The following is a 15,298-nucleotide window of genomic DNA, read 5'->3' as shown; positions in this document are numbered from 1 at the left end:
TGGCCCAACGGATCGTGGAGAGGCTCTGATACCATCTTAGAAATGAGTATTGGGTCTAACTCATCCAGTATTGGGTCTAACTCATCCTTACAAAACCGACTTGTAAGGTGAGGATTGCCTCTAGTATATAAACACTTAGTCAGGTCATCTCTCAACCGGTGTGAGACTCTTAACACACCCCCTCACGCCCAGTACTATTGGGCTTGGTGCGTGGATATAAATGGTTGGTGGTCCGATAGCGGGAACCTAATAACAGGTGGCCCAACGGATCGTGGAGAGACTCTGATACCATCTTAGAAATGAGTATTTGGTCTAACTCATCCTTACAAAACCGGTTTGTAAGGTGAGGATTGCCTCTGGTATATAAACACTTAGTCAGGACATCTCTCAACCGGTATGAGACTCTTAACATCTTCAAATTATTTAAAAAAACAATGGTAAGATGTAACTGTGAGAGTTATGCAGTGAGCCTTATTCACCAGGTGAAGCATCATAGCCGTTTAACATATCCAATGATTGAAAGTCAGTCTCTCGTGGTTTTAATATAGCTCTAAATTGGGTGTGGTTGGTCGTTGTTTTATTCTACTCTCTCTGGTCTTATTGTAAGAGAAGTTTGACTTTTTAGATTCATCGTAAAACTAAGATATGATACATTAGTTTTACAATGAATCTAAAAAGTCAAACTTCCTTATAATAAGAACTCGAGAGAGTATGGATAATGCCTCGTAACTTGTGAAGTTGATAGGAAGAAGAAGATTCACATGGTGGACCATTGGAATATGAAAACCACGTTCATGTGATGTGATACACATTTGTACTAACTTCCAAACAATTCCTTGTTACACACATCTCATTTCTTAACCAAATTACCGTCAACTCCTTTTCTTTCTAAAACATGCTTTCCTTTCCACTCAACTGTACTACAAGTCTACAACTGTATAAGGTACAAATGTGTATCATGCTTTCCTAGGTTCCGTTTAGCGTGGACTAATTCATGAATTTGTCCATCTTGGACCGATGAAAATAACTGACTATCACATGTTTAGATTCGGTTAAAAGATTCTTACACACCATAAATAATAACATAATATAATATCCAATAATTATTAAAATTTAAAAAAGAAACACAGATTTATCCCCCATTTACTTCATTTTTGTTGTTTTTTTATTTTGTCAAAAGAAAAAGAGATCCGTTGTTGAGGTGGTTCCCATTTTTAAAAACCCCATCGATAATAAAAAGTCATAGCCATGGATTAATTGCTTCTTTCTTTGCATTTACATCCATTTAATCTTACATCTTTCTTGGTTGCATGTTTTCGTCTTCCTATTGCCGTGTTAACATCAGTTTATCAGAGGTGGTGGTGCGGAGAAGAGACGGCGTAGGTGAAGTATTTTTCGAAATTGATTTTGGGTTTAGAATAAGAATTGAAGCTAATTTGAGAGTTTTAATTGAAAAAATTGAAAATTGAGGAAATAAGATTTGATTTGGGAAAATGAGGACATGAGGGAAGTCGTACAATGTGAGAGGAGTGAAGTGAAATTAGTTGGAAACAAATGAGGAATTTTTTTTTTTATCAAAAACGAAAATTGGATTATAATTTTTTTTGGGTAAATAGGGTTTTACCCCCCTACAAAATAGTCGAGTTTTGCATTACCCCCTGCAATATTTTTTTTGTGATTACCCCCTGTAATATGAAGATTCCCTCAATTACCCCCTAAGTTGCCAACTAGATATGAAATCTTTATTTTCGATGATGTGACACGCATATGTGGATTTTATTTTAATTTTAATTTATTTCTATTGCTATAATGATTTCAAATCATTTTTATTTATAAAAAAAAAATCTGCAACAACAAAAAAAGAAAGATTAGGAAGAACAGATAACATCTTCATCTTTAACTCTTATCCCTCTCACACCCTTTACCCCATCTTTTCTTAATTCTTTATGTTTCTTCTTCAATAACAAATTAACAACTCACACTATGTACGAACAGTAGACTTGTGCTCCATTACTCAAAATTCAAACTCAAATCCAAATGAAACTTTTTCTCTCAAAATCATAGATCTGGAAAATCACACCATGCCCAAAACCTCTTCTTTCTTCTTCTGCCTACTCTTAAAGAATAGTGATTCCGTTGAACTTTGCGATGCTTAGTTCGTCATATGCGGCGACTTCATCGACGGTTTTGGCTACCCGGTGCATAGCGGCGGAACAAAGTTGTATGAGTTCGCTTCTTGATTTCATTTTTGCAGACGGTGGAGGGGCGGAGGTAGATCGATAATTGGAAAAGCTGCTTTCTTAGTATATGTTTGGTTTTGAGTTTGCAGCCCTTTAACGTGCGTTTGCAGCCTTCAACGTGGTTTTCTCATCTTGGGATCTTGTTTGGATTTATGGCCTTCAACGTGATTCTCTTGTGCAGAATCGATTCTATTAGAAGCAACAAATCGTAGCTTCTGCGTTAAAGCCAAAATCAATTCTTCATTTATGGTTTGTTGACAGTTACATAACCCTATTCTTCCTTTATCGCCCTTATTGAATCAGTGAGGCCAAAATCATTGAAATCTTGCTCTTTATTCTTCAAAATCCACAGCCACACAAATTCAACTTTGTGTTCTCAAATTTTCTTTCTCAATCCCGTTTCACGTTGCACGACGGCTGTAAATTTACAGCTCTCTCTCTTTCTCTAGGTTAGAGAAGAAGGTGGAATTGGGCTCTACAAGGCCCGATAATTTTCTTTTCATATAAATAAAAATCCATTAATTAAATTAAATGACAATTTTTTTTTTTAAAAAAGAATATTATGATAGTTTTTATTTTACCTAATTTTTACTGTATGTATAAAAAAAATTAACATAATATAAAAAAAAATTACAGGATATATTATTTATGTGAAATTTTTATTTAGATCCCTAATATTTAATTATTATGCTAGTTTAACCCTTTTTTTAAAGTATGCTTTTATTTAAATATATTATATATTTAACTAAGTAATTTTAGTAATTTTGTTTTATGTTTTATGAAAGCACATATTAAAACCCAATTTGGTAATTATGCATCCAAAACCATTTTTAATTCAACATCCAAACAACATCAAATATTGAGAATCACTTTTACATTAATATATCCAAACATAAATCAATTCTGTTCAACTCACTTTTAACCAAAATCAATTCTGTCAAACTCAATTCTACCAAACTCAATTATAGACACCGCTAAACCAAACACACACTTAGAGATCGATAATTGATTTAGAAGCATTCGTGTTTGATTGAATTGCAAAAACTGCTCTCTCTCTCTCTCTCTCTCTCTCTCTCTCTCTCTCTCTCTCTCGATTTTGATCTGTTTGGATGTGTTTTAAGGAATGAGTTTTTCTGTGTTTAAGTTTTAATTTTTGGGTTTAAGTTTTAAGGTGATATTGTTGTGAGAGAGTTTTTCTGGGAACTGCATTTCAATGAATTTTTCTGGATTTATGGGATGAACTCATGACGATGGTGATGAAGATGATGAAGAAGGAGATGGAAGAAGATGAACTTTCGATGAACTCATTTCAATGCTGTTGCAGATTTTTTAAATTTTTTTTTAAAATAAAAATGATTTGGAATCATTATAACAATAAAAATAAATTAAAATTAAAATAAAATCCACATATGTGTGCCACATCATCGAAAATAAAGATTCCACATCTAGTTGACAACTTAAGAGGGTAATTGAGAGAATATTTATATTATAGGGGATAATCACAAAAAATAATATTGTAGGGGGTAATGCAAAACTCGGCTATTTTGCAGGGGGTAAAACCCTATTTACCTTTTTTTTAATGTAATTTGTACAAAAAGAAATTAGTTAAAAAAATATTCTGGTAGCTAATTTTTTCTCTCTAATCGAGGGTGAAAAATATTGAGGAAATATTTATACCAACAAAAATAAAAATAATGGATCATAATTCATAAACTTTTTTAAGAGATTTGTACAAAAATAAAAATTAGTCCAAAAAATTTTCTATTTGCTAATTTTCGGTCTCCAAGTAAGAGTCTTTGCCACCTTAACTCGATTAAACTCACGCCGCTTGAGACCTAATAGCCTTTATTCAAGTATTGTTAGTCTAACTCAATTTTTGTCACTCTGACTCGACTAAACTCAAGCCGCTTGGAACCAAATAATCACAATTCAACTAATATTATTATTGAAAGATTTTTTTTCATAGAGTTCGAAAGATATTTTTATAAGAATTAAAAATAAAAATTGATATATTTAAACAGACCAAAAACATATTTAATCCTATACTATTAGACAAATTATCATTAACCATAATAATATTTCACATATTAAACATTGATACAATAAGTTGTTTTAACGAGATCCATAACAAATACATATGCTCTATGCTCTAAGGTCCATAACAGTAACACTAGTCCAAACATTTGATCCAATCCACCAAATATTGTAACAAAAAAAAAAACCAATCATCACATGTGAACAACCTTACATAGACGTCTGTACTTGCAAGTTTTCCTTAACCAGATCCAAACTTTCAATCCAAGCCGTTGACATATATATATATATATATATAATAAATCAATGAACCATAAGTCCATTGGTCCAAGATGGACAAATGAATTGACGGGTCCAGATTATACGGAACCACCATACTATCCTTCCAACTTTAACCGTACATATCAAATCTCTTCCATCCAATTCTAATCAACTTAATCAAATAGTATGAATCTTTCTCGTCAGCAACGTCGTCGTTTTTATAATAAATAAATAAATGAATTTTGCACATCTCAATTCTCAACCATGTTTAACAAATTAACAACGAGCCAAAACATTATTAAGTAGTACGACCAACCATTATTAAGTAGTACGAACCAAGGGCTTATATAATAATTTTCACCACCAAACCATTCCTATAATAATTTTCTGGCCAATCCTATTCATACACGTTGCAATTTTGTCTTATATGCTTGTGGTGTGCTAGCTACCAATGCCCATGAATCAATTATCAATTGATTAATCCGAAGAAATTAAGATATGCCACCTATGTTATTTGTTGTTATTATAATTTTAAAAATTTCACCAAATCAAATTTTGTTTATACTTCGGCAATATATCATCATTACAGTTGTCAAGCTTTTGTTGAAATGATGAGCTCTAGTATTTTTATTTTATGACCAAAAGAAAGAGTTCTGGAGTTTCTTTTACTAGTAAAAGGAAGGTTGAATTGCTCATAGGCCTTCATTGTGATGATGTCGCACCTCTAAAAAAACTCCATATTTTTATTGAAAATTTACCAACTTCTCTTAATTATTATTAAAAATATCTAAAATAAAATTTATCCTCCACAAATTAAATTTCATGTCTAATGATTAATACATGAATAGAAAAAGAAACCCCCATAATTCCAAAAGACTATATTTTGGCATATATAAAATGATAAATATGGATTAATAGAAAACGTAAATGACTAAATAATTAAGAGTAACCTAAATATCCATATACTTGCCCAAATAAAAAACTTAATTCGTATATATGGATCAATAAAACATTCATACGTAAAAACCAAAAAAATATATCCATATGTCACTAAAATATGTACATATAAATTATATGTATATATAATTTTTAGTATTGTTATTAAATATATATAATCTAATTTTCTAAAAAAACCAAGATAAATCATATTAATATATTATTACACATTGCAAGAGGTTAAATCAACAATCAAACGATTAGCTTATCAAAAAAAAAAAAACAATCAAACGATTAATTACAAGGGATAAAAACAATTATGATTGACCCTTAGGTATTCATATGATGCAACTATAACTGCAAAATTATTATTATTATATTATACAATTAACCCTCATGATTGTTGGAGTTCCTTTCAATAATTATATATAAAAAAAAAAATTGTATGTTTTACCACAATGGTCTTTATAAATATTGATACTCACACATCACTACTTGCCCATGGTCTCATATTTTGTAATCTTATTTTTTTCTTTTTTGTGTTTTCTAACCTTCTTTGTAGTAATTTCATCAAGTCATGTCTACTCTTGAGTAAATCAACTACACTATCTTATTGTTTCAAGGAAAAATGTAATTCTATTTTCAAATGTATTTTCCTCATTGTTTTTGGGATAGGTTCTTTTTTTTCTTTCAAATATAGCAATGAAATGTATATTCAAGAATAACATTGCGACAATGAAAAATATATATAACTGCAATTTCTTAACTTTTTTTTAGTGGTACTTGGTTTTAATAGAGAAGATTTGGAAATGTAATACAAGTTGGTCGTATGAAGCAAATTTGGAAGAATTTAATCTCTACTTGGTTAGAGGTGTTTTCATATGCTTAATCATCTTGGTTAGGATTCAAATAAGTGGATTGGGCTGGTACGAAGGTTTTCAAGTTTGCAATTGAGCTAAGTTGTATTTTAATTTCTTTATTACTTTTAGAATAAACTCATTTAAGTCACTAAGAAAAATCGTAAGATTCCATTTAGTTTCTAAGACAAATATTTTGTTTGATTGATGAAGGAAAAGTGGCGTAGCAATTTAGTCACTACTTTACAATTTATACTTTTTTATTACACCAACATTTTAACTACTAATTTTGATATTCCATTGCTTAAAAAGACACATAAAATTAAAGATGCAAACAAATTAAAGAGAGGATAGTGGCATAAACCTCACTAAGAAAAATAAAATTAAACCAAAATAGAAAAGAAAAATAATTAAGCATATGGTGAAAATGATAAACGAAACCACTAGCTAAATAATTCTGACAAATAAAAGGCAAAGAAATCTTAATAAGTAATATAAAATGTTATATTATATTTATCTATTTTATTATTTAAATTACTCTCTAAGCATAATAGTATTTAGGAGATAAGATATTATAGTTATGAGTGAGTACATAGTGAGATAGTCTTAAGAATAAGATGACATGTTGAATGTTAAATTCTTATAATATCATGCAAACTAAAAAAAGAAGAATAGTATTTCTTAATCTTTGTACTTTCGAACAGGTGGAGGGTGTTGAAGCCCTAGATTTAGACCCCCAAAAATAATTTTTTTGGTAAAGGATTTAGGCCCCAAATTTTTTTTATCACCTATATACTATAAGAAAAGTTTACAATCTCTATTAAAAAACATTTTCATCATCTCTTTTAATTAAATTAAATCATTTTAATTTTAATTATCTTTAATTAAATCATTTTAATTTTAATTATCAATATATCAAATTATCACTATATAACTTCTTACACAAGGGACCAACTAACTAAAATGAAAAACTAAATTAAAAGGGACCAACTAATATATAAGATTTATATAACCACAAAATATTCATGACTATTGAAATTCTTTCAATACTAATAAAAAAAAACGTGTGTCTCTCTTCATTGCATAGTTAATTGGTTCCTAAATGAAAAATTTAATTAAAAGGGACCAATATAACCACAAAATATATTCTTTCAATACTAAGAAAGAAAAAAAAAAGTGTCTAAGACTATTGGAATTCTCTTCATTTCATAGTTAATTGGTCCCTAAATGACAAATGAAAAATTTAATTAAAAGGGACCAACTATCGATATCGATTTATACATATCCATTAGAATTATCAAAAATTGGATGGATTTTCAAAAGAAATTGGATGTGGCACTCTATAAAAAAAGTTTACAATCTCTATTAAAACTTTTTCATATTTCATATAATAGAGTTACTCTAATAATAAATAATAAACAATAATAATATATTAAAAAAAAACTAACACAATTTATTGTTGTTGAATTGAGACAAAAATGAATTGCAAGCAATGAAAGGTGAAACGATGCATCATGTTATTGTTTTATTAATTGCATTGCAATATATTATTAAAATATATATTGTATGTTACAATTCTCTATTAATGCAATTGAAAACAAAGAATTCTTGGAGACACTAATATTGAATATGTAAATTTAGCTAATTATCAAACACAAGCTCTATATAAAGTTAACCCAAAAGCTAATTATCACCACCATATTGAATATGTAAATTTACATTGAAGTCTAGCTTCTATGTTTTAACAAAATTTTAATTTATCTATCTCATGGCAAAAACTCTATGGTTTCTTTGTCTGACATCTCCATGAGAAAAAGTTATGCATCTTCACCTTCCATATGTTAAAGTTACACATTATAGTCTCTTGAATTGATTTAAAAGCTATCGTGTGCATATATATAGTTACATCATAAGTATATTGGTTTTTGTCCTTGGTAGGTGATGGTGTTTAACCTCTTAGAATATAAGGTATGTCTACATGTGATTGATTAAGAAATTGATATACATATATGTGATAGTTGCCTATTAATATGTTTGTAAATTGGAATTTTTCTACTACTCTGAGTTTAGAACATCTCTAATAATTTTTTATATTTCTTTTTTAGGTTGGATATTTTTTTAAATATCAACCGATGTTTTGTTCGATGATTAATTAAACTTTGAGTTGAATCGATTAATATGAATATGACTATTTAATGTGAAGGATGAGAACAGGATAAAACATACTTCTATTTTTGCTTACGTTGCATCTTTGCTCCTTATAAAGCCTATGAAATGACACCTCATGTAACGATGTGTATTTAACTCTAATGGGAGTTTGTAAACCATCATTTTTTTTATTGATATAATGTTTGTAATTAGACAACTTTTCTTTTTCATTTATTATTTTATTAGTCTAATGTTTTAGCTTATTTGTTTCTTATTTTCTTTTTCATTTATTATTTTATATAAGGTAGAAGATTTGTATAAAAAATTGTTGATTAATAGGAATATAATTATTTTTTTCGTGTGAATAAGTTGAAGAGGATAAAAGAGACTTCTATTTATTGATTTTGAAGTGCCTTAAAATTTATATAGATCGAGGGTATATTGATGTTGGAGGCATTCAATTAAAAGAGGACAATCCAAATAATTTAGAAATATAAATATGTGTCTCATTTTTAAATATTATATTGTCTACAATGTGTAGGTGATCTACTTGATCTCGATCAAGAGAAATATAGAAACAAAAACAAAGTAGAAATTAAAATAAGTTTTTTTTTTGTAGTTGACACTCAAGTCATGCGGTTCTTATAATTGTAATACATGCAATAAGTATATTGATTCAACTTGACTTAAAGGTTGTCCAAATATATAATCTTCATGCATTTATCGTATAACATTTGCCTAATCATGGATGGTTCAATATGAATATATATGAATTTTAATAGACGGTCCTATTTTAATCTACGCATGTCATCTTATTCTTACAACCATAAAATGAATCGATGAAAAGAATTGTGCTAAATACTTTTTCCTCCCACTTAGAATTGTACTAAAAGCTTTCTAAATTAAATTAAAAAAAGACAAAAATTATTAAATAAAAATTGTTGATGCTCATTTGTCAAAATAAATTTTAGAAATTATTAAAACCGTAGATGTTAAAATATATTTACATATATTTAGAAAATATAATCACACATATATTTAAACATATTTACACACAACTAAAATTCACCAATAATTCAAAAATTATTAATTTAATTTACATAATAATATAATTTTTTGGATAAATTAAGTACATATTCTAAAAGATTGTTTACGTTACGGCTGAAAATAAAATAGTGGAATATTTATAAGAATAAGATGACATTTCTTTAAGCAAATAAGAAGATGACACATGTTAAATCTTAAATTCATCTATAAGATTTTCTTTACCTTAACCAAATAACTAAACCTAAATTCAAATATATAAAATCTTCGTCTAAACTTATATATTAACAACAACAAATATTCGAGTTTATATAATATAATAAGAAAAATAAAATAAATGTTCAAGAAAATATTAAATAAGAGGGACAAAAACTAACAATAATTTTGAAGAGACACAAACCTCGCCAAGAAAAAGAAAAACAAACCAAAAACAAAAGGACCAAGCAAAAAAAAATGTGAACCAAACAATAGACTAAAAAATTGGGACTAATAAAGTTGGAATAAAATTTCACCAAGTGAATAGTGAGAATAAACTCCAAGAGAACGAGAGATGAGTAAGTAGATAAGCTATTTGGAACCTTAAATTGCATAGAACGTAGTAAGCAAATACACTATTTGATACATAATTTTCAAAAAATAAGATCACGCGGAACAAATAGGCAAAACCACCATATATGAATCATATTCTATAATCAAAACTTATTTTAACATTTCTCATGAGCAATATTGTCTACAAGTATAATTAGGTATGCCTCCAACTCTTATTGAAAATAATAAAATAAGGAATACATCAAAAATAAAAAACAAAGTGACATTTGACTATAAAATTGCAACTCATATAAAGAAAACTAAAATCTTATATGATTACACTAATAAAATAAAAAATGATACATCCTTTCAAACTTATGAAATATTATAAGAGATCTATTACATTAAAATATAAACAAACTACGATATAATAAAAAATCTAATATTTCTAAACAACCTTTTTTTTACTCATATACTAATATTAAACATAATCATATTTTAAAATAATATATATTATTTAACTATATGTGATTATAGTTATCACAATCATTATTTTTTATTTATAAAAATATTTTAATTATATATTTTAATCGAACCCGTGCAACGCACGGGTTTATTCCTAGTTTCTATAACAGCAAAGAGTTAATATACTCCTTTTAATTATTATTATAAAAAAAAAAATTGAGTTCTTTTAATAACTAATTTGTGGACCCGTGCGTTGTACGGGGTAAATTAAGGGTCCGTTTGGTGCACAGGATAAGAGACAGGATATGATAACTGTGTCATATCCTGCCGCAATATAGTGTTTGGTGATACAACAGGATATGATAAGTTAATCCTGAAGCTTATCCTATCCTGTCTCTCTAGTTATAATTCTTATCCTGAATTTGAGCTGAGTTACCAGCAGGATAGGATAAGAAGAAAAAAAAATTACTGATTTATTTTATAAAATATATTGGCTTAATTAATAAAATGGTCCCTTAAAGACATTTTTGATTTCAGATTGTTCCCTTAAAGAAAAAAAGGTCCAAATAGGTCCCTTAAAGAAAAAAAGTCCGAATAGGTCCCTTAAAGACATCTACGTTAATCAGTTTGGTCCCTAAAAAGAGGTCTAAATAGGACCAAACTGATTAACGGATATGTCTTTAAGGGACCTATTCGGACCTTTTTTTCTTTAAGAGACCTATTTAGACCTTTTTTTCTTTAAGGGACCAATATGAAACCAAAAATGTCTTTAAGGGACCATTTTATTAATTAATTAAGCCAAATATATTTTAAAATACATAAAATAAAATTAATAAAATATAAATAATAAAATAATTAATTTTTAAATATATATGTGATTTTCTCACAGGATAATTTTGTAATTTATATATTCTAAAAAATCAAAATTTTACTAAAATTACAATATTTTAAAGTAAAATGATTATTAAAAAATTGACAAATAGGGATATTAACTTAAATTTTATAAAAAAATTAAATATAATTCTTTTGCAATAGTAGTTTTATTATTTACGTATGAGATATATCATATATTTATTTGGCTTATCTAACATGTATATATTATTGAGTTATTTATTTGATCATGATTCATATAAAAAATTAAACTTGATTATTTTCTCATGATTTTTGTTTTAAATTATATAAAGTTATTTGATTACTTATTTATATTTTTTATTTATAAAATTCAAAGTATAACAAAATAATTTTTAAAAAATAATAATTGTTTTACAAGAGTAATTTTGTCAATTAAATATGTTATATATCTTATCATATTATTATGAGAAAGTATGTATTAAAAACAAAATATAATAGTTATCATGTTTGTTATCCTGTGTGCACCAAACATAGGATATGATAACTGAGTATAACTGTTATCCTGCTGTTATCCTATCATATCCTTATCCTGTTTTATATCCTATCCTGTCACTATGCTATCCTGCGCACCAAACGGGCCCTAAAGGAAATTAAATGGAATTTTCTATACATGTATTGGAGAAATAAAATTTAACTTGTAAAACAGGCATATATCTCTTTCATAAAAAATAAGCATATATCTCTTTCATAAAAAATGCATATCGTCTAGGGCTTCGTTTTGCTTAACTTATTTTTGTCTTATTTACTTTGAAAAATGTTTCAAGTATGAAAGGATAAGTTTTATATATACATATAGCAAAGTTGATCTTTCAATGTTACTTTTAGATCTCATAAGTTAGAAAAGGTCTCCCCACTTCTCAAGTTGCAAGATTATGCGGGAGCAAAATTCACTATGCAAGCCTATTCTAATAACTCCAATACCTCAAATCAGTACAATCCAATCAGTTCCAAGGTTATGAGTTTAAAACAAAGCTGGTCTCCTAAAATGCATATTGATGTGATGCAACTTCCATTAATGAAAAATTAAAACATAAGTTGCCATGAAATATCTAACTATATCAACCACTTTATCCTCCACATATTCGACCTAGAAGCGGGCATATACACAAAGAAGATTTTTTTTGAAGAAGCCAAAATGATATATATATATATATATATATATATATATATATATATATATATATATATATATATATATATATATATATATATATATAGTCTCTTAGCACAAGGCGTGCCAATAAGACCAAACAATGTTACAAATAAAGTCAACAATACAGGAACCAAAAGAATCTAAACAAGGCTCAAGCAAAGCAAAGGACTAGACCACCAACTATGACAGTTCAAAGCTAAAGTGCTACTCGTCGCTTTCAACCACCGATAAGAGAAAGTCTTGATCTTGTCCAACATCTGATGCACCGAGTTTGCTGAGCCTGTAAACAATCGATGATTTCTTTCGGTCCACACAACCCAAACACAAACAAGCCATACGAGCTGCATGAAAGAACGTCGAGCTCTAGAACCACCTGCCGAATCCGTAAACTGAACAAAGTGTTCTGAAAGAGTCTGAGCAGTCACCGAAGAAGAACCAATCCAGGAGCTGACGAGTGACCAAAGAGAGCCAAAAGAGTTGCAATATAGGAACAAGTGTTGAGCCGTCTCTACCTCTCCGCAACTAGATACACAAAGATGAGCCTCCGTAGATAAAATCCCTCTAGTAACCAGGTTTGCTTTGGTAGGTAACCTGTCCCGCAAAAGTCGCCAGGCACAAATGGAAACTTCAAAGGAACCTGACGGTGCCAAATAAGTCCTGACGCAGCATCCAGAGTAACTGCATCCTGATTCGTCAGCAGCTGATAAACACCACGAACCGTGTAACCGTCATCCAAGTCAGTCCGCCACTGCCACCTGTCTGAAACATGATCCTGCAAAGAGATGGTAAGTAGTAAAGCCTGACACTCTCCCAACATCTCCTCCTCCCACGCCCTCAACTGATGTCGCCACTCCCACGCCTCCCCTCCAGCCTCCCACCCGCGCATAAACATCTCAGCCACTGAAGCTGATTTGTTTTCTGCCAGATCAAACAACCTCCCGTATCGCTCCCGCAACGAGATACCATCCACCCATGGATCAGTGCAGAAGAAAGTATCTGACCCATCACCCACATGTCTCAAAACACACTCCCTAAACCACCCTCTCCCTGCCTCCCCTCCACCATCCCGAATGCGCGCCAACTCCCTCCACCATGTCGACCCACGCGCTCCACCCTCACACAACCTACCTCTCTCAACCCCATAACGTCCTGCCAACACTCGGAACCACAAACCCTCTCTATCCACTAGCATCCTCCAACACCACTTGCCCAACAGGGCCAAGTTGAACTCCCTCAACTGCCTAACCCCCAAACCCCCATACTCCTTACGCAAGCAAATGGTGTTCCAATTAATCCAAGACACTTTCCTAAGATCCTCACTTCCCCCCCCAAAAAAATTTAATCAAAATAGATTCAATAGAAGAGATAGTACCTGAGGGAGCTTTAAAGAAAAAAAGAGCATAAACAGGCAAAGAAGTCAGCACGGATTTAAGCAAAACTAAACGACCACCAATAGAGAGAAATCGACTTTTCCAACCCGATAAGCGATTCTTTAGTCGATCCAAAACCGGTTCCTAAAAACATAAACGCCTCGGATCACCCCCAATAGGAAGGCCCAAGTAAAGGAAAGAGATCTTCCCTACTTTACAGCACAGAGCTGACGCCGCCTCAACTAACCAAGAATCAGGGATGTTAACCCCAACCAGCATGCTTTTGTGAAAATTCACTCGCAAACCAGACATAGACTCGAACAACACAAGGACTGCCCGCAAAGCCCGAATGTTCGCCCAACTCTTAGTCCCCATCAACAACGTATCATCAGCAAACTGAAGATGCGACACCGACACTTGTGCACGCTCACCCACGTTGTACCCCGTAAACAAATTGCGCTCCACCATGGCTTCCATCAACACATGTAAGCCCTCTGCAGCCAATAAGAAAAGGAAAGGAGATAACGGATCACCCTGCCTTAAACCCCTCTCAAAAGGAAACTCATCAGTCGGACTACCGTTAACCAAAACCGAAGCAGATGCCGTGCACACGCATTCTTTAATCCACTTCCTCCAAAGGGTTGGGAAACCCATTCTCCCCATAACATCCTCCAAATAACCCCAGTCAACCGAATCATAAGCCTTCTCAAAATCAACTTTAAAAAGAAGCAACTCCTTCTTAGACTTACGGGCCTCATCCACCACCTCATTTGCAACAAGGATTCCATCGAGAATCTGTCGGTCTTTAACGAAAGCCGTCTGAGATTCAGATATCACACTGCCCATCACCACCCGCAGACGATTCGCTAACACCTTAGCCAAAATCTTATAAAGGCTGCCCACAAGTGAAATAGGCCGGAAGTCATTCAACCTTTGGGGACTGTCAACTTTGGGTATTAAAGCTATGAAAGTGGCATTTAAACCCTTAGTCAATCTGCCATTCCTATGAAACTCCGAAATAAAACGCATAATATCACCTTGCATCTCAGCCCAAAAATCCTTAATAAAGCCAAGATTACAGCTCCACACTCAAGAATCATGATAGCCAAAAAGGATCCAATTCAAAACGACTTATATTTTGGTACAGGGGAAGTATTTGTTTAAACAAAATATAATTGAATCAAACTAACAATTTTTGTCCTGAAAAATTGATAATAAATTCGTTCAAGACCTAAATTGTAGAATTGAAGATTTAAAGACACTAAAAAGAAATAGAGGGCCTTCTAGTGAAAGTGTCTCTTCCTCCATGAAACACCGATGCTTCATCCAAAAATTATGTTTTTTATTTGA

Source organism: Trifolium pratense, linkage group LG3, assembly GCF_020283565.1.
Source record: "Trifolium pratense cultivar HEN17-A07 linkage group LG3, ARS_RC_1.1, whole genome shotgun sequence".
NCBI classification, from domain to species: Eukaryota; Viridiplantae; Streptophyta; class Magnoliopsida; order Fabales; family Fabaceae; genus Trifolium; species Trifolium pratense.
The sequence above is the reverse complement of the archived record's forward strand: the minus strand, read 5'-3'. Positions refer to the sequence as shown.